General features: G+C 43.1%; 1 long non-coding RNA gene across 1 annotated transcript; it reads right to left on the bottom strand.

Moving 5' to 3' along the window:
• Positions 1-10,709: 10,709 nt before the first annotated feature.
• Positions 10,710-20,814, bottom strand: LOC138821780 (uncharacterized). Its single transcript, XR_011370212.1, has 2 exons — positions 20,717-20,814; positions 10,710-10,843 (listed from the first exon to the last, which is right to left on the bottom strand). It is a non-coding gene; the product is annotated as an uncharacterized lncRNA (long non-coding RNA).
• Between the last annotated feature and the right edge of the window lie 863 nt (positions 20,815-21,677).

Here is a 21,677-nt window from a genome sequence, read left to right as displayed (position 1 = left end):
CCACTCTCAGGTGCATGGGTAGCAGATTGTTCAGCAGGCCTCTAGAAATACCACACCCACATCTTCCTGACACCTTCACTGACACAGACTCCCATCCTTTCAAGAAGTGTGTGTGGAAACAGAAGAGCAGTTTGGGAAATCAGGTGTCCTGCTGGGGGAAATTGTACCCAGTTATGCCACAAACACTTGCCCCCAAATGGAAACAAACACAAAATTATGGAGTGGTTTATGTGCTTTACTTCATGCATTTTTGCCAATATTATTCTTGAGAGTCACATTCTGTTTTGTTTTGAAAGGCCCCACAGATGGCATCTAGATGAGAACATCTTTAACAAAAGAGCATTTAGTGCCAAATGGCATATCCTCTTCCTGCTTCTCCAAGTTCAACATTGTGTGACTATGAGGAGGGTATGGGGAAGATGAGAAAGAGGAGGAAAGCCATAGAAACAAGCAGACTGGAAAAGATAAAAGCAGACAGAGGGGCTGGGAAGGTGGCTCAGTGGTAGAGCGCTTGCCTTGCATGCCTGAGGCCCTGGGTTCGTATTCCTCAGCACCATATAAGCAAAAAGAAGAAAAGCTGGAAGTGGCGTTGTGGCTCAAGTGGTAGAGCGCTAGCCTTGAGCTGAAGAGCTGAGGGACAGCTGCCAGGCCCAGAGTTCAGGCCCCACGACCGGACCCAAAAAATAAAAAAAATAAAAAAATAAAAATAAAAAAAGCAGACAGAGGGGCTGGGAATATGGCTTAGTGCTTGCCTAGCATGCATGAAACCCTGGGTTCAATTGTGTCACAGTAGAATGTTAGCCTTGATCAAAAGAAGCTCATGGACAGTCCCCAGGTCCTGAGTTCAACCCCAGGACTGGAAGCAGAAGGAAGAGGAAGACGAGGAGGGAGGTGGAGGGAGGAGGAAGAGGGAGGAGGAGGAGGGAGGAGGAGGAAAGAGAAATCCACAAAGACTATGAAAGATAGAAATCCTGTGGGAGACCTAAGAGGCAGTATCAGGACATACAGAAGGATACGCATGGCTGGGCAGGATACTCGGGAAGGTGGAGACTATCAGGCTGGTCCAACACAGCCTTCATCCAAACTGGCCTCTGGTTTGCTCTGGGCTCCACAGCATCTAAGACAGTTTTTTTTATCTCTCTCTGCTACCCTGACACACTCTTCCAATTTCCGTTTGCCAAAACATGACAATGCTTTCAGATATGGAAAAGGGAGCATGGAAAGCAAGCAGCAAGCAGAAGTTTCAGAATGACAGAGTCAAAACAGACTCAAGAAAAGAGGACACAGAGAGCCCTGCGAAAGGCAGGGGCGGGGGTGGGGAGAGAGATACTGTCTCTAGGCAGCCATTTCCACATTCCAGAATAGAGCTTACTAGGAGCAGGGATGGTCATGGTGGAGTGAGGGCCTCTCCATATTCCTCTCTGCAACTCTCATGTTGAAGGCTAAGGCCACCTGCTTTTACCACTGACCCTGCCTTTTAATATGCAAGTCAAATAGCTCTGGGGAAACAGGTAAACCCACAGTACTTACTAACCTGGTACCTTGTAATTAAATGCCAGTGTTTCCACAAAACAATGAGTAAGAAAACAAGGAATAAACATGATAAAGCATATAGAGAAAGATAAAACAAATAGCATGAGATACTAAGCATCCTTGTCCTTGGTAGGATGCTTTTTGCTTATACATTTACTTGGAGCCTGGTGTCAGTGGCTCATGCCTATAATCCTAGCTACTCAGGAAGCTGAAATCTGGAGGATTTCAGTTTGAAGTCAATTTGGCTGGGTAGAAAAGTCTAAAAGACTCCTTCTCCAATGAACCAGCCCAAAGCTGGGCTGACGGCATGGCTCAAGTGGTAAAGCACTAGTTTTGAGCAAAATAAAAGCCCCCTTCCCAGGCATGGTGGGACACCCAGTTTCCCTCTCTGTATCTGCCTTGGAGTTCTCCTTCACCCTTGCGCCCATTGCTGAATGTACAGCACCACTTTCTTGTGTTTGCTGGAGCTTGGTTGTCTTAACCCCACATCGACCCAATGGTGGACACAACCCTTCTTCCCAATCCACACAAAGCTCCACCATGGCCATTGTGTGTGATCCTCTCACTAGCAATTCTGGAGCAGAGAGCAGGAGGCAGTTGCTCATCAGAGCCAGAAAGCACAAAGGGAAGATGCATCCATTCAGTCGCCTTTCTGTATCTGCACAAGGTCGGTTCCAGGACTCCGTGGATTCCAAAAACACAAGAATGTGCAAACACTTTTTAATATAAAATGGTGTCATATTTGCATGTAAGATATGCACGTCTTCCCATGGCCTTTGATCCAACTCTAGATTATAGTACTTAACATAATGTAATCTTATGTAAATATTTTTCCACTGAGTCATTTAGGGAGTAATAACAGAAAAAAAAATAGTCTACACATTTGACAGAGACACCATTTTCCCCTGATGTTTTCAGTCCAACTTTTGTTGAGTCGAAGGATATGGACCCAGATACCTTTTGAAAGCAAAACTTAACAAAACCTTGGTTTGCTGTTACATTTTGAAACTGAATGCTATATGTAAATGTCTTGTTTTTTGGTTTTAAACCAGTCTTGGGCTTGAACTCAGGGCCTAGGCTCTGTCCCTGAGCCTCTTTTGCTCCAGGCTAGCACTCTACCACTTCAGCCACAGGGCAATTTCCAGCTTTTTCTTTGTATATGGTACTGAGGAATCAAACCAAGGGTTTCATGCATGCTAGGCAAGCACTCTACCACTAAGCCACATTCCCAGCCCCACATCTTGTTCTTATAATGGTTTCTCTAAGGAAGTGAGAAAATTGAAGGATGGATATTATTGCTTTGAAAAGCCCCATGTACCAAAATCTCCAGCTTATGGTTTTCTGACTGGCCATTGCTTCTCAAGAGTCAGCCTCTGTCCCTCTGTCCCCTGCTTAAAGGATGACCGTCCCTCCACCACCCTCTCCCTCCACACAAAGTGAATACATCTCTCCTTCTTATGCAGAACCATACCCTTCTTGCTACATTCTGTCCTCTGCTTCAAAATCGTGGGGCTGTGTCTAGCTTAGGAGAGAAGCTTAACTTGGCTAAGTGAAAATTCATTTGCACCCAGAGGGCCATTACGGTAGCAGAGAGAAGAGCATTGCAGAGTGCATGGTTTATGTGGCAAGTTTTCAAATTCTGGTTATTCTGAAAGGCAGCACCATCAAAGAGGCCCATGTGCCTGTATGGCATGCTCTTGGGGACAGCTTGGACAAATAGCCTGCCAGGCCTGCCACAGGAAGCGGTCCCCTTCAAAATGAGCTGTAAAAGGGCTGCTGCCTGTTTTCCTCCCTGGTCACTGGTCTGAAGGGGGGCAGCTAAGAAGGTAAAGAAGTCTTCCCCCAGTCCATTGCCCACCTATTGTCCTTGGTATTCCTCACTCAGCACCCTGCTGACAGTTCTGTTCAGTCTCTTCTGCTCCATTCAGTCAGTCTCTCTGGTCCCAGATCTCAACTTACTTTGTTCTCTCCTTTGCCTGCCAGAATCCAGGATCTTCCTTGGTTCCCACATTCTGTGTTGTATGAATGAGGCTCAGCTGCCTCTGTCTGTTTAATTCCTCTACTATCACAATTCTCACATTTCTTGTTTTATTAGTATATATTTGTTCTACAGCATAATGGGGTTTGTTGTGATATCATACAGGATAATACCATACTTTTTTTTTCTGTATGTGTCCTGGTCCTTGGGCTTGAACTCATGGCATGGGCGCTGTCCCTGAGCTTTTTTGCTCAAGGTTAACACTCTACCGCTTGAGTCACAGCTCCACTTGCAACTTTGGGGTGGTTAATTTGAGGTAAGAGTCTCACAGACTTTCCTGCCTAGGCTAGCGTCATACTTTGATCCTCAAAGATCTCAGTCTCTTGAGTAACTAGGATTACAGATATGAGCCATGGGTAGCCATGGCTACTTTACTGATGTTGGTCCCTCCTATTTCCCTCCTTGTCGTCCCCTCTTCCTTCACCTTGATGCCTTTTCTCCTTTCTAAGAGTTTCCTTTCAACTTTCAAGAGTCCTTACATTGAAGGAAATACGTGATATTTTTCTTTCTGAAAAATATAGTTTCCTTCTAGGTTATTTTACTGGACATAAAAATCAGCAAGTTCCACCCAGTTTCCTGAAAATAATATGCCTTCCTTCCTTCTTCCTTCTCTGCCTTCCTTCTTCTTTACAGTTGAGTAAGACTCCACTATGTATACCTACCACAACATCTTTATCCATCTGTCAGATGACAAGCACATAGGCTGATTCTACAACATAACTATGATGAGGACTGACTGCCATGGATAAATAAGTCTGTGCAGGGATGTTTAGACATGATTGTATCTTCTCAAGAAATCTACAAATTCAGAGCTGGTTGGTGCTTCTCTACGGAGATGTAGAGTGCCTGTGAGGAGCCAGGAAGTCCAGATACCAGCGATGGATCCTGTGATGGGAACAAAGGTACTATTCCTCAAAGACACTTCCTGATGCCCAGGGCTAACAGGCCCAGCCCTGAGGTGTACCACTGCAGACCCAACTGTTCATCCTGGCCTAGCCAGTGTCCTTCTTTTGGATGGAGTCTATTACATGAGCTTGGAGGACACAGAACTTTTGGGAACCACCAGTCATTCATGCTTATTGCCTGTCACAGCTCACCTGCAGGAAGAGAGAACAAACCCAAGACAAACCAGAGAAGCAGAGGCAGTGGTAGCCAGGATGCTGAGATCAAGGGTCAGTGGTCCCCAGAGGGGCCATGGGGACAGCCTTCCTGAGATCCTCTGTTGGATGAGGGTTTCCTTTGCCAATGCTGGTTTTGGCTTTCCAAACTACTACAATTGCTTCAATTATTTTATGCTTCAATGGTCACGAGTTCGTTTGCTATCACTTAAAACTCAATGGAGCCTCATTAACCAAAGGTCCAGAATTTGTCTTGACCTTTGATATTATGAATTGGTGTTAGAAATTGTGCCAGGCCCAAAAGAAACGGAAACAGACATGGTGGCCTCCACTCTGGAAGATCTCAGAAGGTAGGTGAAGATACAGGTCAGTCATTCTCTATCCTTAGAGTTCCAAGTTCCCGGACTTCCCACCCAGGTCTCGTCCTGGCCCACAGGGACAGCGGCTGGCTGTCCCCAAGCCCATGCTAGGGTCATAAAGACTTTTTGGAAGCCAGGCACTGGTGGCTCAGGCCTGTAATCCTAGTTAAAACTCAGGTGGCTGAGATCTGAGGATCATGGTTCAAAGCCAGCACAAGTAGCAAAGTCCATGAAACTTTTATCTCTAATTAACCACCAAAAGCTGGACATGGAGCCATGGCTCAAGTGGTAGAGCACTTGCTTGAGCATGAAAACTCAGGGACAGGACCCAGGCCCTGAGTTCCAGCCTTGAGACTCAGTAAATAAGTAAGTAAATAAATAAATATCTTTTTAGTCTTATGCTCTTAGGAGCATGGGCAGAAATTTTCAAAAGCTTCTCTGTGATTTCAATGCCCTTCAGATAAACTTCATCAAATGTCAAGAAGATCCAATCAGAGGATCTGGAGAGTAGCAAGTGGATGTTTGTCAAACACTGCTGCCAAGTAAGACTATCCTGCAAGGCCTTTACTGTCCTTTCTTCTTCCTCCTTGTCATAAGCTGACTTTCTAAATAAGCTTCCATATTAGTGAACAGAATGAGCCAAAGGTAAGGACTCATGAAGACAAGGCAGTAAAAGTACTCCATAGATTTCATTTTCACTTAATTCCTTTCTATGGAAGATAATTGTAGAACCTCAGGTTCCCAAGAGGCTGGTCTTCCAACAGCAGTCTGGCCACCAAAGGTCGGGACCTGCACATTTAAGGCTACATTCATTCATTCCATAAACTCTTCCATGCAACAGTGAGCCAGCATTGTAGGTGTGGTCACAACCCATGCCCTCAGGATATGACAACCTAGTACAGGGGTTTTCAAAGGGACAGAGGTCCCAGCAGCACCTAGAACACTTTATAAGTGCTGTTCCCTAGATTCTACCCCGAGGTGCTTTTAGAGCACCATGGAGATTGACAACCTCTGGTCTGCAGCGAGAGGAGGATGGATGCTCAGGGAGCTCTAGGAAAAGTTGAGCACATGATGAGAGAAGACTGTTCAAGGCCCTCTCTACCAGGCTAGGAAAACACACAAAGTTTCCTCAGGGACACAAAGCTCCACTCAAACCTGACAGGTCATGGCAACTGGCCACATGATAACATTGGGAAGATGGAAGAAAAGAATACAGCCAGGAGTCTGTGGTTTATGCCAGTAATCCCAGTTATTCAGCAGGCTGAGATGTGAGGCTCAAGGTTCAAAGCCAGCCGAGGCAGGAAAGTCCATGAGAGACTCATGTCTCCCATGAACTACCAAGAGCCAGAAGTGGAGCTGTGGCTCAGATGATAGAGCGCTAGCCTTGAGCACAAAAGCTCAGGGTCAGCACCCAGATCCTGAGTTCAAGCACTAGTACTGGTATCAAAAACAGAAACAGACAAAAAGAGAGTTCTGAAGAAAAAGAACATTCAGTAAATTCTGTTACAAAAGTCGGGGGAGGTGAAAGGATAGGGAGAGAGCCTGGTATGTTAGGAAACATCAGAAGGAATTGCCAAAATAAAAGAGGAAAAAGTAGGAAGCAATAAAAATTGAGTGAGGCGAGGTTAAGCAAAGATCAAACCAAGAAGAAGAAGAGGTGGTGGAAGATTATTTGATCTGTAATCCCGAAGGCACCATGAGGTCGGCTGCCAGGGACAGAAGTCACCAGATATGCTGGAAACACAGCAGAGTCTCTCTTTCTCTTCAGAACAACAAGTCCATAAATAGGACTGGCCTGGAATAACAACCGGCTCCGGTGTACAGATGAGCGTGTTAATGATGGGTCATTTCTCCTTCTAAAATCTTGCCTCTACCTGGTCACTGTGTGAGATATTCAAACACGTCTCTCCTCAGGAGATCAAAGCAGCTGCCATCTTCTCATTAACCTTCCCTCACCATCCCTGAAGAAGACAGAAAGGCAAATTAGATTAGGGGACTTTTAAAACACTTAACATTTGAAAGACTTGTCCAAAACTCAGCGTGATAATATGGGGAGACACCAAGTTCTGCAAGTGCTTTTGGTTTTTTGTTGTTGGTTTTTGTTTCTTTGTTTGTTTTATACCCCTGTCTAGTCTGAGGCTTCAATTCATCTCTAAGATGACATTGTCAAGAGGTCAGCTGAGAATATGTCTGCAGAGATGGTAGCTTGCAGATGCAAGCTAACCTGTCCGTAGAAGAAAAAAAATCAGAGGAGAATGAAATTGCTTTTTTTGCTCAGAGAAACTCTTCAATTTGTGTTTCAGGGTAATTGTTAATGCATAAAACTTAGCTGTGAGAACAAATCAAAGAAAGGTTGGACAAATGGGATTGCATGAAGTTGCAGAGCTTCCGCATGGCAAACGACATAGCTAGCAAGATCAATAGAAAGGCCACGGATTGGGAGAAGATCTTCACTAGCCATACAACAGACAAGGGTCTCATATCTAAAATATACTTGGAACTCAAAAACTTAAATCCCCCAACAACAAATCCTCAAAGAAACAACTGCCCAATAAATAAGTGGGCTAAAGACTTAAAGAGAAACTTCTCTGAAGAAGAAAGAAGGATGGCCAATAGACACATGAAGAAATGCTCAACCTCCCTAGCCATAAAAGAAATGCAAATCAAAACAACATTGAGATACCACCTCACCCCAGTTAGAATGGCTATAATCAAGAACTCTAATAACAACAGATGCTGGAGGGGATGTGGACAGAAGGGAACCTTACTTCATTGTTGGTGGGAGTGTAAACTTGCTCAACCACTTTGGAAAGTAGTATGGAGGTTCCTCAAAAGACTCCACATAGAGCTCCCCTATGACCCAGCAATCCCACTTTTGGGCATTTACCCAAATGTTTACAAACAAGACGACACTAAAGCTACCAGCACAACTATGTTTATTGCAGCATTATTTACCATAGCTAAGATCTGGAACCAACCCAGATGCCCCTCAGTAGATGAATGGATCAAGAAAATGTGATATATATACACAATGGAATTCTATGCCTCCATCAGAAAGAATGACATTGCCCCATTTGTTAGGAAATGGAAAGACTTGGAAAAATTATATTAAGTGAAGTAAGCCAAGGCCAAAGAAACATAGGTCCCATGGTTTCCCTTATTTGCAATATCTAGTATATGTATGAGTCAAGCTGAAAAGGTCAGATAAGGTGATGTTAGGAAAATGAACCCTAAGATATGTATTTAAATGATTTTTTTTCTTGCAATTGTTTCTAACTCATTTATAAGATTATATCTTTGTTGCTTTGTATGTCCCTCCCCCACAGTATAAACCCTGCTTTCACAGTATTTGATGTCAGTATAATTTGTGGAGGGGAAGGGGAAAAACGAAAAACAGGTCGTTTAAAAAAGGATACAGGTGGACCCGTTGCAGCAATGAGAAGTACAAGTTGTCATGTTGAAAACGAACTTTACAACTTTGGTGGGGGAAGGGGGGATTGAGTGGGGGGGCCGGGGAGGCTGGGAAGGGATGTGAAGGGTAAAGAAAGGAGGAGTCTACAATGCTTGATAGGAAATGTACTCATTATCTTGCCCATGTAATTGTAATCTCTCTGTACAGTATGTTCACAATAAAAAAAAAAGAAATGTATTCATATACTAGATATTGCAAATAAGGGAAACCATGCAGAAAAGGTCAGATAAGGTGATGTTAAGGAAATGAACCCTAAGATATGTATTCAAATGTTTTTTTTCTTTCATGCAATTGTTTTTTAACACATTTATAATATTATTTCTTTGTTGCTTTGTATGGCCCTCCCCCACAGTATAACCCTTGCTTTCACTGTATTTGATGTCAGCATAATTTGTGGAGGGGAAGGGGAAAAACAAACCGTTTAAATAGGGATACAGGTAGACCCATTGCAACAATGAGATGTACAAGTCGTTACGTCAAAAAGGAACTTTACAACTTTCGTGGGGGGCGGGGAGGAGGAGGATGGGAAGGGATGGGAAGGGGAAACAAAGGGGGAGGATACAATGCTTGATAAGAAATGTACTCATTATCTTGCCTATGTAATTGTAACTCCTCTGTACAGTATTTTCACAAAATAAAATAAATACTAATAGTTTCTGTAAAAAAATAAAAAATAAAAAATAATAAAAAAGAAATGTACTCATGATCTTGCCCATGTAATTGTAACTCCTCTGTACAGTATTTTCACAATAAAAAATTAAAAATTAAAAAATTAAAAAAAAAACTTATCTGTGAGAGAAATGCTTGGCTCCTGGGTAGAAGGGGTAGGGGTGGGAAAGGAACTGGGCCAACTCTTCTACTACTAACAAAAATCACCCTAGACTGTTTTTACTTTTCCCCTCAATGGGTGAGTTGCTTATCTAAAGCTAAAACACTGGTGACTTTGATCTGACCTGATGAATTGTTGCTAACCAGCAGCCACATTGGCTGTATTCAGTTTTGGTCAGTCAACTGTCTTCCATAAGCAAGAGCCAAATTCCTCTATGACCAGAACTGATTTTTCTCCCATCTTTGCCTCAAAGTACTTCTCACCTGATCACTGGAAAAACAGGTGTGAGGGCTGGGCTCAGTGGATCATACTTATAATCTCAGCTACTTGGGAGATATCAGATGTAGGATACAAGTTCAAGGTTGGTGCAGGCATGAAAATAGTTAATGAGGGGGAGGATGGGAGGGGATGAGAAGGGGAAACAAAGGAGGAGGCTACAATGCTTGATAAGAAATGTACTCATTATCTTGCCCATGTAATTGTAACCCCTCTATATAGTATTTTCACAATAAAAAAATAAAAATGAAAAAATATTTAATGAGACACTGTCTCATAAAACCAAGCCAGTGCATCTCTGTAATCCCCGCTACAAGGGAAGCAGAACTAGGAAGAAAGCTGAGTACCAGCGTTATCATGGATTCTAAGTGCAACGCTTGACTTGATTAGAGGGTGACACAAAGTTACCAAGCATATCTATCACTCCTGCTCAATCTTTTTCCTGACCTCAGGCCCTTCTCACCCTGCATGCCCTGCTCTGTGGAGCTGGAGCAATGACAGCTCCTCCCAGGGCCACTGTGGGCCTTCCCTGGAATGTCACTATGTCCTCTCTGTCATTGGAAACCTGCGCTGCCCTCCTGCCCCATCCATGCCCCGCCATCTAAAGAGCATTTTCCCTGGGAGTGAACAGTCCAAGCTGAAGATGGATTCTGGCTTTATGTCTTCATGCTTTTCCACATGTTATGTGTTCACCCCTATTTTGTCAACTCTTGCCCAAACAAATGCTGCCAGTGTCCCCCAAGGTCTAGCAGCCTAAAGGACTGATATTGGAGATACTGGAGTGATTGTCATATTTTAGAGTTGCTCTTTTTCAATCAGGGGTCTGAACAGAGAAAAGTGAAGCTTCTAGGAGGTCATCATTTTCCCTCTATTCTACGTCTGATTGGGGTGTGTAATGTGTTGGGGGGGGTGACTAAGAGCGAGGTGTCAGGAGTCACACCCTGGGAGGGGCAGACTGAGGTCTGGACAGGGGCTCTCTCTCCCTTCAGCCCTAGAATTCAAAGAGCCCCAAGGCAAGAATCCAAAGCAAAATTACCAACACACATTTTGCTTCCCATCAAGTGAGGTTCAATTTAGACCAGGATGATGTTTCTGAAATTCCATTTAATATAAATTTTGTTTTGTATGAGCTAACAGATGAGGTCTAAAGGCTGCAGAGCTAAATGGGCTTCGCTTTATATCAGAAGTAACATGGGAAGATGACAGGCTTCCAGGATCCTAGGAGGAAGAGAATAAAGTCTATACTTAGGTATTTTTAAGGTAAAAGAAACATAATTTTGAAGTCTAGGGGCTGCTGATCTGAGCTTGTTTGTTTTGTCCCTGTCCTAGGACTTGATCTCAGGGCCTGGCCGCTGTCCCTGAGCTTTATTTGCTCAAGACTAGCACTTTATCACTTGAGCTACAGCTCCACTTCTGGCTTTTTTATAAAAAAAAATTCATGGTAGTAATTGGAGATAAGTGTCTCACATATTTTCCTGCCTGAGTTGGATTCAAACTAGATCCTCAGCTCTCAACCTCCTAACTATCTAGGGTCACAGGTATGAGCCACCAGTGCCTGCCCCCTCCCATGCCTTCTTTGATAGCCTCTACAAGGCTGCCCTTTAGTTCCACCTTGACCTTGACCGTGTCCTCCAGAGTCTAACTCAGTTACCAGCTTAACCAATAATCAGTCTGAATTCTCATGGCCATGTTGGAGAACATGCTGCCAAGCTGGACATCATCTCTTGTATTACACAAATGACAAGCGTATGCACAAACACAGCCAAAATGCTGCCAATCTCTGGCAGTTGAGGAATAAAACAAGAGGAGCCTAAGAGCAGACAAGTTCCCTGTAATAGTGTCCGATGAGAAACCATTCCTCTTCCATTTGCAATCAATAATTAACAAAAGAGCCATTCCTGAAATTTTATCTTGATGGCCTCAGAATTTAGCCTGCCAGAATAAGTCATAGTAAGAATAAGTGGTCCACATCATTAACTTGCTTTGATGTCATTACCTCTGCCCTGTATGTGTTTTTTTAATGATATATCAATGGTGCATACCAAGGAAATCTGAGTTTCGCTGAGTGACAAGCATTCTGCCTCCCCAGAAACCTGAGCATTCCTCTGCCACTTCTGATTTCATTCCATGGCCACTGACATGCAGATGAGCTTGTTGCAAAAAATGGAACAAGCTTGCAGCCACTGTCACCAGAGGACTGTCAACAGACAAGACCTGAGATGTCATCAAGTCAGCTGGTTCAAACCTCTTATTATATGATGAGAAATGGGAGGAGAATGAACTATATTAAGAGGAGCATTGTCACCAGATGCTGGTGGTTCATGCCTGTGATCCCAGCTACTTAAAAGGCTGAGATCTAAGGAGAGTGGTTCAAAGCCAGACTGGGCAAGAAAGTCCATGAGACTCTTATCTCCAATTAACCACCAGAGAACCAGAAGTGGTACCGTGGCTCAGAATGGTAGAATGCTAACCTTGAGCAAAAGACCTCAGGGACAGTGGCCAGACCCTGAGTTTAAGCCCCACAATTGAGAAAAAAAACAAAAACAAAAAAGGGAGTGTGAAGCCCGAACAAAATATAACATAGCCATTTTAGCTTAGATTCTATCCTGTTAAGGCACTATAACTGAAACTCCAGGAACTGTATCAGCAACTCCCTTTGGGCCCAAATTCCAGGAACCTTTACAGTACCCTTTACGGTACCCTTTACAGTAAATTCCACAAAGTAGAGCTAAGTTCCAAATGTTCCTGCAAGATAAAGACCACTTGGTTGCAGCTCAGATCATTTCAAAGAGCATCAGCCCCATGAACCAGCCAACCCCCAGTCCCTGGTCGGTTCCTGCACGAGTTAAACTAATCATCTTTTAGAATTATTTTATGAATTTCCCATGGTGTGATATGATTTGCTATGTGATACTATGGTGTATAGAATGCCCCAGAAATCCTGTAAAAACCCTGCTGAAGGAAGGGTCATGGCTCTCAACTCTGACCTGCTGGCGTCGGTGATCGTTTTAAATCCAGGCTGGAGCTTGTAATAAACAACTCTCATGTGCTTGCTTCATTATTGCCTATCAATTGCTTTGCTGAACTCTCTTGTGTTTTGTAGAGAGAATCATTAGAGACATTTGCTTCAGAAAATAAAATTACAGTAGCCAGAAATCACAGCATCCTAACCAACAGTTTTTATCTCTCAAACTACTACCCTGCATACATACAAAATATACATCACCCTGAGTAATCGCCTTGCATTGTGAATAATTAGATATGTGACTCCATAACTGTCCAGGTCAGACAGTCCATACCAGCTTATCCTCCCTCCCAACTGAGGGAAGGGTTCTCTGCCAGTGTTCTCTGGCCAAATGCAGGGAAAAGCCTTTTATTTCTGTCCCTGCCAGCTCCAACAATTCCACACTGAAATCCCCAACCTGCTCTATGTTGGAATGCTGGCTCTCTGCAGAGGTTTAAACCCTATTACCTTTCCCTGGCCTTCTTTCAGCCCTCAGCCCCAACCACTCATCTGTGCACCTGACTCCTGCTTCAACCCACCTGTACCCCCACCCCAACATCTCTGCTTAGCCTTGTCCTGCAGCAGCTGTTCAGCTCACTGCTGGCTCACAGCTGAAGTACAAGTGAAGAACTTTGGCTCTCACCTCCCAAGACAAATGCCAGCCCTCTGACAATTCCCAATAGTTTATTTCTGCTTGGTGACAAGCTGGGGGCAGATGCTGGGAATTGTGCCTGAAATGGTTCTGAATTGTGCCAGAAATGTGCTGTGTCTCAGTGGTAGAGTACCAGCCTTGAATAAAAGAAGCTCAAGGCCAGTGCCCAGGCCCTGAGTTCAAGCCCCAGGACTGGCAAAGAAAAACAAAACAAACAAAAAAAAACCTGAAAATTTATGCAGTACAATGATCTTTTTTGCTAAAGGAAAACAATAGCTGCTTACAGAGCAGAAGAGCCTTTCTTTCAGAATAGTTTCTCCATGAACATGTAGGGTATATATCTCCTTTAGGATTCTGTTTTTCTATTTTCAGTATTTTTCTCTAAAATGCTCCTTAAGGGCTCACTTGAGTTTACTGCCTGGCCAATCTGGGTGATTTGGGGGCTTGAGTGATGGCATTTTATGTCCTGTCCATTCAAAAGTGACTGCCTTTCAGATAGGATTGTCAGCACATGCAGAAGCATGGTTTAATGATAAGGTCTGGCACAAAAGTGCTTAAATGTTTAAGTAGCAATGAATATTGAAACAGCCCAAGAGTGACCAAAATCCGTGCAAGATTTGGGGTTCTTGTAAACACAAGGGGGAGCCATAGCCTCTAACCATGAAATCAGGCATTTCAATCATTGCCTGGGGTAGTCTGCAAATGGGGGTGCAAGTGCATGTACCCTTTGTTTTGAAATTGTATTCCATGTTTCTTAACATTGTGTTTGCGTGGAATATTTATTTTTTTCAAATTTTAATACCCAATTATGAGTTTGTTAATATTTAAGTCAAATTAGCATAGTTCCAACTTGCATACACAGCCACACAGTGTCTTCATCAGGAAGAATGAAAGGAAAACAATCTGAGACGGATATATTTGTGTGTGGGTGTGTGTGATTGTGTATGTGTATTTACAAAGGCTAGCCATATTTGTATATGTGTATTTGTGTGCACACATATGTGTATTTATGTTAATATTATGTCTATATAATATATATATGGTGTATATGTGTGTTTATATGTATTGATTGAGACATTTCTCTATTCCTTGGTCTTTATATTATTCATCTCCTGCTGCTCTTTGCCTAAGTCTGCAGACTAATGGCAAAATAAATATGAATTTTTTTTTTGGTTGGTCGTGGGACTTGAACTCTAGGCCTGGGTGCTGTCCATGAGCTCTTCAGCTCAAGGCTAGGACTCTACCATTAGAGCCACAGTGCCTCTTCCGGCCATTTCTGTTTATGTGGTGTTGAGGAATCGAACCCAGGGCCTCATGCATGTGAGGCAAGCACTCTACCACTGAGCCACCTTCCAGCCCCAAAATATGAATTTCTGTTGTAGGTTTATTTGGCCTCTTTTCCCCCAGCTGCTAAAATAAATCTGTCAATACTGTTCATGGTCTCAGCTCCTAAAACAAAATGACCTAAAAGTAACACAGGGCAGAAAATTCTCAGCAGTGTGAGGCTGTGGGCAACCAGGTACAGGAAAATTCAGACACTTGGCTGTGGTGACTCCTGGCACTGCCATCCAGACATTAATTTGTTTGTTCCGGGACACCCAGAATTTCTCTAGGCTGCTCTATTTCCCTGTAGTGAATAATATTGTATATTTGTTGTTAGTTGGTGAGATGACTAATCTTTTTTTTCTTTTCATGTTTGTGGTGAAAGTACTGGGTTTGTATTCAGAGTTTGGGCCTTGCTAGGCAGGCATTCTATATCTTGACCCACACCAATAGCACTTCATGCTTGCCGAGCATCTCAACTATTTGCCTGGACTGAGCTCCCCCTACTTTTGCCTCCTATGTAGCTGGGATGACAGGCGTGTGCCTAGATGATTGGTTCAGATGGGGGAGGGGATCTCACTAACTTGTTTTTTTGCCTGGGCTGGCCTAATATCTTTATCCTCCCACATTTTTACCATCTGAGTAGCTGGGATTACAGAAGGGAGCCACCACACCCATCCATGACTACCTTAATAGAAAGAAGCTGATGGAAAGCTGATAAACTCAAGTCATCTACCCACAGGACAGTCTGGGTTGCTGGGCAAGATTCACCTATGCCTAGCTTCAGTCTGCAGCATCAGAGCAGCTCCAAAAATGAAGCCACAGCTATGTTTATTAATGCTGTGTGCGTCTTGACCTTGACTGCACCCCTGGATGAAACAGCCCTCAGTGGATTCAACATCCACACTTTCTGAACCAAAATACATCACTTGATTCAAAGAGATTTGTGAATTTTGGGATATTGGGGGAAAAATGAGTGTTGATATTTGTGAAATCTCTTTAAAAAATGCCTTCCTTGTAATACTTCCAAAATTAATATACAAATTCAATGTAATTCCTATTAAAATCCCATTGACGTACATCACTGAAATACAGAAAACAGTCCAAAAATTCATATGGAACAACAAAAGACCTAGAATAGCCAAAACAATTCTAGGGAATAAAGACAACATGGGAGGGCTATCCATGCCGAACTTCAAACTCTACTACAGAGCTATAATAACAAAGACAGCATGGTACTGGCACAAAAACAGACCCGAAGACCAATGGAACAGAATAGAAGATCCAGAAATAAATCCACAGGCCTACAGCCAGCTGATATTCGACAAAGGAGCCAAAGATATACAATGGAAGAAACACAGCCTCTTCAACCACTGGTGCTGGGAAAACTGGGCAGCCACATGCAGAAAACTAAAAGTGGACCCCAGCCTATCACCATGCACCAACATCAACTCAAAATGGATTAAAGACCTTAACATTAAACCTGAATCTCTGAAACTACTGCAGGACAGAGTAGGAGAGACACTTGAACTAATAGGCGCAGGAAGGAACTTCCTGAACAGAGTCACAACAAATTGGAGAGAGACTCGGCAAATGGGACTACCTTAAAATAAAAAGCTTCTGCACAGCTAAATCTATCACAACCAAGCTAGAAAAAATATTTACCAGCAATATATCAGACAAGGGGTTAACATCCTGTATATACAGGGAACTCAAGAAACTAATCCCTCCCAAACCTAACAAACCAATTACTAAATGGGCAAGGGAACTAAAAAGGGACTTCTCAGATGAAGAAATAAAAATGGCAAAGAAACACATGAGGAAATGTTCATCATCCCTGGTGGTGAAAGAAATGCAAATAAAGACAATCCTGAGATTATCACCTTACCCCAGTCAGAATGTCCCACATCCACAAATCAGCCAATGACAAATGCTGGAGGGGATGTGGAGAAAGAGGAACCCTATTACACTGCTGGTGGGAATGTACAATTATACAACCACTTTGGAAAGCACTCTGGAGGGTCCTTAGAAAGATAAAGATTGACCTCCCTTATGACCCAGTCGTACCACTTCTAGGCATCTACCCTGAACAACAGGAACCAATATACAAGGACACGTGCACCTCCATGTTTATTGCAGCACTGTTCACAATAGCTAGGATATGGAAACAACCCAGATGCCCCACCACAGATGAATGAATACAAAAATTGTGGTATCTATACACAATGGAATATTATGCAGCCATTAGAAATGACAAAATAATGGCATTTGCAGGGAAATGGATGGAGCTAGAAGGAATCATGTTGAGTGAGGTAAGCCAAGAGCAAAGAGACAAAGGGTACATAGTCTCCCTGATAAGTGGATGCTAAATCCAAAATGTTAGGGGATACGCCAGAACTAACAGGACTTAAGAAACAAAGAACTCCCACTCATCTGGTCGAACCACTACTAAATATCCCCATGGTGCTGATCACATGTATGGGGTATATGTGTACACCTTTATATGTTATAGACTGTGATAGACAATATGCTCCAGGAAAGTTAGAATGAACTTGTGACTTTAAATGAGCATCATTATTCCACAATACTGTGAAATTTGGGAAATTATGTAATCACTTAATCACAATTTAAAAAAAAAAAAAAGAACCTCGGGAAGGTAGGGAGGAAAGGGATGATAGGGGGAAAACAATGGAGGGGGTAACAATGCTTAATAGGAAGTGTACTCATTACTTTACTCATGTAACTGTAACCCTCTGTATAGTATCTTTACAATAAAATATTTTAAAAAATGCCTTCCTTGGAAGGAAAAAAAAAGAATAACATTGCAATAGATTTGTCTACCTAAGAAAATCCCATACATGACATAGAGCCGCATACTTCCCCATGATTGGCGAGCACAGATCCAGGATCTATAACTCCCTCGCCTTGGCGGTGCCATCCTTTTATGTACAGTGCAAAGTCTCCTTACCCCCGTACATAAACAAAGGCATTCCTTTCAGTCTGATGGAAAAATAAAAGGAACACATCATTGAGCAAAGGCTCGTTTCAATCAAATCTGGAGGAATGGTGAGTCACAACAGGCCTGGAAATCTACCTTTTCAGTTGCACAGTCACATCTGGATGGGTTTATGTTTGATTGTTTCTCTTCTTGAGAGGACCAGAGCGCTGCTGAGAAACCAGAGAATTCTGCCAGCCCAGCATTGGAGGGAATAGTGAGTAGACAGCAGAGGACAGAACGCTGGGATGGCAACATCTGTGAGCCAGGCCTCTAGAGAGCGGGCTTAAATCTTGCAGATAGAAAGTAGAAGCCAGAAAACTAAGGTATCACCTTTGCCTGATTCAGTGGGAACAAATACCTTCCTGAGCAGTCCCCAAATCTTGTAGACATGAGAACCGCTCCACCCATCTTCATGTAGAAACACTGCTCCAAAGAAGAGTCAACCAAAAGATCAGAATGACTAGTCATAATGGAGCCATTTGGCAGTGTTTTCAGTTCTCCATCAAAAGGTCACTGGAATTGCAAACAGCTGACACACATGCCAAGTTGTTTGCAGGAAAAATTGCTTGTCACAATGAAGTCCTCTTGTCTTGGACAGGTTTGCTCATCTGCTTGCTTGCAGAAAAGAGAATGAAGCAGATGTTCTTCATGCTCCGACATTAATTTGCCACCAACAGACCCTCTGGCATTAGAGGTCTGAAGTCCCAATGGGCACTTAGGAACTCGGGAGGATCTGGTCCCCCCAACCCTAGCCTCTCATACCCCGTCCATAGTGAAAGAGGAACCAAGATTCATCTGAGTTGTCTTTGTGTAAAACAGGTTAAGTGGTGGTTTTTATAAATCTCCTAGGGTTTTCTCACTACCTGGCAAGGTGAACTTGGACTGTGGCAGGAGAGTCATAGATTTGGTGAATTCCAACATAAGTGACAAGCTGTTTACAGTTATTATGTGACTCTAAAGAATGGACGGCTTTTCTGTGGATTTTTTTGACATTTAAAAATAGAGTATTTTTGAAGGGCATGATTTCAGACTCACTTAGCAGTTTCACTTCTCTAGCCTGGACACTGTATGCCTGGGTTCCACAGCCACAAATTCAAATATTTGGAAGACAAAGTAAAGTGCATCTGAGCTGAACATGTATATTCTTCTTGTCATTATTTCCTAAATGATGTGAAAGGGCAACTATTCACATGACATCTGTACTGTGCTAGGTAATCTCAGCAATCTACAGATGATTCAAAGTGTTCAGGCTCATATGCAGTGCTAAACTGTGGGGGGCAGTAGTGTAGTTGTGGAAGTGGGAGGGAAGGGATGGTAGGGAAAAACAAAGGAGGAGGCATCAATGTTTGATAAGAAATGTACTCATTACCTTGCTCATGTAACTGTAACCCCCCTGTATTTTCACAATAAAAAAACTTATAAATAAAAAATAGGCCTAAAAAGCAAAAGCAGACATCTTAACGTTAAAAATTAGCAAAAGTCCTGAACAGGTATTTCACATGAGGAAATGGGAAAAACCAGTAAACTTGTGAAGAGGTGTTCAATGCCATTCATAGATTATGAGATGCCAGTTCACATTCATCATTGGGAGAGGAGAGAGAGAGAGCAATGACCAAAATCACACATGAACTGTGGCTACAAGGTACAATGGCTTTGTAAGTCTATTACCTACCAACCAGGCAGAATTAAACATGTAAGACCCAAGAGTCTCTGTGCTCTAATCCTAACAATGTATTGTTCAGTCTTCTGTGTATTGTAAGCACTTCATATGTTTTCTGAAATCATGACAGCTCTACCCAAACAAATTAAAGCCCAGGCATCAAGCTGAACACAGTAGTTCAGCCCTCCAATCCCAGCTATTTGGGAGATAGAAATCAGGGATATCATGGTTCAAAGTCAGCTTAAGCAAAAAGAAATTGACAAGTCTGCATCTCAACCAATGGCTGGGCTTGATGATTTACACCTATTATTCCCAGCTGTGGGGAAAGCACAATGGCTGGGTGCAGAGGAGCCTGCCTGTCACCTCCAGAAATGCAGGGAAGCATAAGAAGGAAGATTGCAGACCAGGTTGTCCCAGACACAAAGCAAATCCTACCTCAAAAATAAAAGGGGGCTGGGCGCCGGTGGCTCACACCTGTAATCCTAGCTATTCAGGAGGCTGAGATTTGAGGATCACAGTTCAAAGCCAGCCCGGGCAGGAAAGTCCACGAAACTCTTATCTCCAATAAACCACCAGAAAACTAAATGTGGCGCTGTAGCTCAAGTCGTGAAGTGCTGGCCTTGAGCTGGATTGTTGAGGGACAGGTCTCAGGCCCAGAGTTCAAGCCCCATGACCAACACTAAATAAATAAATCAATGAATAAAAAGCGCTGGAGGCATGTCTCAAGTGGTAGAGCAGCTGCCCTGCGAGCACAAATCCCTGAGTTTATCCTCAGTATTGAAAAACAATGAACAAACCAACAAAAAAGGGCATCAATATTTTTCATCTCTCCAGCTGAGTCCAAGGTACAGCCCAGCTTTCCAGCCAGCTATACACTCTGGTCATGGCCTTTCACCTCCCTTTAAATTCTGGTGCACAGAAGTCCCAGAAGTAATGGGCCATGAGAAGCACAGGAAATAAAGTCTCATACACTCTCTGTCCTCAGCACAATACATGCAGGAAAGAGCTCCTTCCTCTGTTGATGCATAAAAAGGAAGCCTTTCTGCAGCCCTGTCAGTCAAAGTACAGCATGACCTGCTCTCCAAAGTCCAGTTGGGTGGTGGAGGTTCGAATGCACTGAGGAGTGGCTTTTCTGTCCTGCAGGGGCCAAAGGCTGGGGCACACGTGAGTGAAAGGTCTAGACTGAATACATCTGGCAGTGTGTGGCTCCTGTGGTCTCTTCTGACACGCTTTCATCTGCAAGGTGAACCTTCTCGACAAATAAGAACTTCCTCTTCCTTTTCTAAGTTTTCCAATAGTCAATATAAATGTTGGTTGGTTGACCTTGCAATTCAATTGCAGTCTGTCCAACCTAACAATTGTCAATGGAAGAAAAGAAAAGTCTGTTTGGGTTTTTAATTTTTAAAGATATCCTTTTGGAATTATTAAGAAGCTTTAAAATTTGTATGACCTACCTTGGGAGCTAAGTTTCTCACCAGTGTTTCCAGAATGCAAAGAAGTCATCCTAAAAGCTTTGGAGAGAAAATGGCTTGTAACTATTCCATGCATAAAATCCTGTGGTCCTTCAGGTGGACCTGTTGCAACAATGAGAAGTACAAAATGTCATGTCAAAACCAGCTTTACAATGTCGGTGGGGGGGGAGGGGGGTATAATTGGGTGGGGGGAGGGGGGAGGCTGGGAAGGGAGGTGAAGGGTAAACAAAGGAGGAGGCTGCAATGCTTGGTAAGAAATGTATGCATTATCCTGCCCATGTAATTGTAGCCCCTCTGTACAGTATGTTCTCAAATAAAATAAAATAATATTAAAAAAAAATCCTGTGGTCCTGCGCAGAGTAAGACTGGGTTAAAGCAAAGTCAGGTATATAGTAATAATTTTTCCTGTTAGTTGTTTTACCAACTTGCTATCAGAAGCCTTATGATACTGAAAGGCTGTCTAATGGTCTTGAAGAAAAGTCCACAGACACAGAGGGAGAGGCAAAGCAGCAAAGATTTATTAAAGAAAAAGATAAGCAGAGCTCTTGCTGGACAGGCAGGGTCCTCAAGGGAAGGCAGGGCTTGAGGTGCATTGTATTGGTGTTAAGGTGTTCTAGTACAGAGCTACATGACTCACTGAAAGACCCCAGACTCACTGGGATGCTTTCTTCAACGGGAGGGCACCCCAAGAACCAAGACTCCAAACCAGCAGATGCAACAAGCAAGAGGATTTTATTAGGCGTTTGCACAAAAGAGCTCCCTGTCCAAGGCAGACTGGAAGCCCCGAGCAGAGGTTACAGGCACTTTTAAAGACAAAAACCACAGGATTAGCATAAGACCCCAGGCTCCCCAGGATTGGCTCAGCTTAAAAATTATCATATACTCCAGCAATCATTTTTGTAACACTTGTTTGTTGAAAACTGGTTGGTTCCCTAGGGGAGGC

This window comes from Dipodomys merriami, unplaced genomic scaffold (assembly GCF_024711535.1).
Source record: "Dipodomys merriami isolate MVZ:Mamm:240054 unplaced genomic scaffold, mDipMer1.0.p SCAF_94, whole genome shotgun sequence".
NCBI lineage: Eukaryota > Metazoa > Chordata > Mammalia > Rodentia > Heteromyidae > Dipodomys > Dipodomys merriami.
This window is presented reverse-complemented; position numbering and strand designations above follow the sequence as displayed.